Genomic DNA, 3,851 nt, shown 5'->3' with positions numbered 1-3,851 from the left:
AGTCTGCATTGGTGACCGGCTTGGATGACCTTCGTTCGCGTTTCGATCATGGTCGAGCAGCCTTTTTACTGCTGCTCGACATGTCGACCGTGTTCGACACGGTCAGCCACGCCACTCTGATCAGGAGACTAGAGGAGATTGGGGTCTCTGGCCTGGCCCTTGACTGGCTGGTCTTGTACCTTGATAATAGACACCAGGTGGTTGCCTTGCCACCCTACCGCTCGGACACCAGGAGGGTGGGGCAGGGCGTGCCTCAAGGGTCGGCCATTAGCCCCATTCTATTCAATCTCTACCTCCGTCCCCTGATCAGCTTAATCAAGTCCTATGGCATTGCGGTCATCAATTATGCGGATGACACGCAACTTATCTTCTCGTTTGAGGGTAAGGATGCTGTGTCACAGGAGACCTTCCACTGCTGTATGTCAGCCACTGCAGAATGGTTGTGTCTCAACTCACTGCAATTAACAGTTCAAAGACTGAGGTACTGCACTGCTTCTCCGATCGCGTCCCTCGGCCTCTGCCACCAGACTTTGGGCCTTCCTCCTTCCAGAGCACGGGGGCAGTGGCAGTGTCCACCCGGACTTGGGGGGTGCTGTTCGAACCTAATCTCCAGCTCGACGCGTTTGTCAATAAAACTGTGGCAATGTGCATGCTGCTGCTTCGAACCTTGCGGAAAATCCTCTCCTCTCTCCGGGGACATGCCCGCCCAGAGGTAGTGCGTAGTATCATCTTAAGCAGGCTCGATTACTGCAACGCACTACTTCTGGGCGCCCCGGCCACCCTAGTGGGCAAACTGCAGCGGGTGAAGAATATGGCTGCTAAGCTGGCCCTCTCCAGACGGCGTCTTGATTCATCCTCCCTGGCGCTCATGGATCTCCACTGGCTGCCAATCGCCCGGGTATTGACTTTAAGGCATTATATGTCTTGTTTTCAGGGCTCTTCATGGCCAGGGGCCTTCCTCGCTGCAGACGATGTTCTCTTGGTATATTCCCACCAGATCCCTCCGCTCCTCCTCCGCCTGTTTTGTGGTTTTTCCTAAAATCTTGAGGAAGAGGATGGGGGGTCGTTGCTTTAGGTTCACCGCAGCTAAGCTGTGGAATGCCTTACCCTTGGCACTGAGAAGTAAGGAGGACTTTTCCTTCTTCAAAAAAGGACTAAAAACACACCTTTTTCCCAGGTCGCCGTAAAGTCCTAAAGTAGCAAAAAAGCTGTGTATGGTTGATCAAGTCAAGCGCCAGGATACCCTTGGAGTGACAGTTTAGTGCTATACAAGTATGCCATACAATACAATACAATACAAGTTACGGGTTGAGGTTGAAGGAAAGGTCTGCTTCTTTGACAATTCAGAAATTGCTTCGGACTGGTTGGAGAGACTTCCCCCACGGGGGAGCCCCAGAGACAGAGTGGTGAGGATGGAGATGGCTCGCAGGAACAGGAATGATGTGTACTGCTGTAGTTCAAGTCGCTGACGTTTGAGGGGAGGGGTGCCACACACAGGACTTTTCTATGGTTTTGCTCCGTGAGAATGTAAGTTATAATAGGCGCAAGTTATGACATCCTGGAGTGTGGGGGCGGGGTTACGGGGTTCTGACATCCTCCTCAGGTCTACTTTTAGATAGTTGATTAGTTAGAGTATGGGGCGACAGGCACACTGCAAGTTGGGGGTTGGCGGAAGCCGCGACCAGGGGTGCAGGGTGGGGGGAGGAGGTACGGGAAAGGTGTTGCATAGTTATTGTTTTCTTTGTTTTTTTTCTTTTTTGTTAGGAGATAGAGATATGATTTTTTTGTGTGTTTTTCTTTCCTTTTTGCTTTTTGCATGAGGTGAGAATGTTGTAGCTAGGGTTTTTTTGTGTGGGTCAGATGTCGCAAGTTAGTCAGGGATCGGGGATGAAGGTGCTAAGCTGGAATGTGAATGGTCTGGGTGACAGGATTAAGGGATGGTAAATCAGCTTATTAGAAGACACACCCCAGATGTGGCACTATTGCAGGAGACGCACCTTGTGGGCAACCGCTGCATAGCCCTCCCTAAAGGGGGTTATAAGTTGGTAGCGCATGCCGGGTTTACAACAGGGTCCAGAGGGGTGGGAATTTTGGTGAAAAATTCCTTTCCTATGGCAATACAGGCTACATGGTTAGATCAGAGGGGTAGGTAGGTTGGTGTTTCGGGGCAATTGTGGGGGAGGACGGTCACCTTTTTGTCAATATATGTGCCACCTGGTCTTCAGTCTGATACTTTTCGAGACCTGAGTACTGTGTTTCTTACTTTGGTCCTGGGCCTTTTGGTGTTGGGGGGCGATTTTAACACGGTGCTTGATGGAGAGGCCGACAGAAACCCACCGCTAGTACTTCAACCAACGCAGAGATGGCTCTCAAACTTTCGTGAGACATTGGAACTGGTAGATAGCTGGCGAGTGTGTAACCCGATGAGGACACATTTTACTCACATATCAGCTGTGCACAATAGCTTCTCCAGGTTGGATTACATATTGCTACCGGCAGCGATTGCAGCCACAGTTCAAGATGCACAGTATCTTGGTACAGGTATATCTGATCATACTCCACTGTGGTTACAGCTCGCATTCGGACGGCCGGCGGTTGGCAAAGTAGCTCCTATTAGTGCATGGCAACTAAAAGATCCGGCCACTAAGAAGGAGGTTATTCAGAGGTCAGACCGCTATTTTCAGGAGAATGTGAGAACTGTTGACTCAGCACAAACCCTTTGGGAAGCATACAAAGTAGTGGCAAGAGGGGAGGTCCTATGTTTGGTAGTGGGGAAGAAAAGGAAACGTTAGGCTGAGGTGACTAAGATGGAGGCAGGGACTTAAAACGTGGCTCTTTCAGTAATGACTCAGGGTGTGTCTTTTCAGCAATGATTCATGGCTGTTCTTTTTCCCTCTCTTAATCTGTCCCTTGGCGCCGGAAAACCCACTGCGGTTAGTTGCACGCCTTATAAGTTTAAATAAATAAATAAATAAATGTGGTAAGATTAGAGGAGAGGGTGGCTAGCTCATCAGCGCAGGAGGACCTCCACCTTTTGAAGTTAAGACAGGATGAATACAAATGTTTAGCCAGAGATAGAGCGATAGCTCAAAACAACGCCATACAGAGCCGAATGTATGAGCATGGAGACAAGGCTGGCAAATTGATCGTGTGGCTTGAACATGAGGAATGGGCATCAAGGCTGGTACCTGAGATAGAGGGAACAGATTCAGATACAGTTACGGACCCACAGGCGGTGGCTGACACATTTTCCGGCTATTACAAGGTTGTATATACCGCTGGTAGAGTGTTTACAGAGGCTGAGAACAGTGAAATGATTAAGCATATTGTCATGCCGAGGTTATCTGAAGAGGATAAGTGCTATTTGGACTCCACTTTCTCTGATGATGAAGTCGCGCAGGCAATTAGAGGGATAAAGTCTAGTAAGGCGACTGGTCCCAATGGGATACCGATAGAGTTGTATAAGTTGAATGCCCAGAAGTTCGCCCCGTATATCCGAGCCATGTTCCTGGAGAGTAAAGAGAAGGGTCAGCTCCCATACGACCAGTGTGTGTGCAAATATAGTGGTTATTCATAAAGCAGGTAAGCCCAGGACACAATGCTCTTCATATAGGCCCATTTCACTTCTTAATGCAGAGCCCAAACAAAATAGATTGGTCAAGGTAGTCACAACCCTGATACACCCCGATCAGTCTGGCTTCATGCCGCACTGGAACACGGCTCTGAACCTGCGGAGGCTGCATGGGATTATTGGGGGTTCCTCGAAGATACAGGAGCCGGCGGTCCTAGTGTCTTTGGACGCCGCTATGACATTTGATCGGGTTGAATGGAATTATTGCTTTGCGGTTCTG

The sequence above is a fragment of the Lissotriton vulgaris genome, chromosome 2_1 (assembly GCF_964263255.1).
Source record: "Lissotriton vulgaris chromosome 2_1, aLisVul1.2, whole genome shotgun sequence".
NCBI classification, from domain to species: domain Eukaryota; kingdom Metazoa; phylum Chordata; class Amphibia; order Caudata; family Salamandridae; genus Lissotriton; species Lissotriton vulgaris.
Note: the sequence above shows the minus strand (reverse complement) of the source record.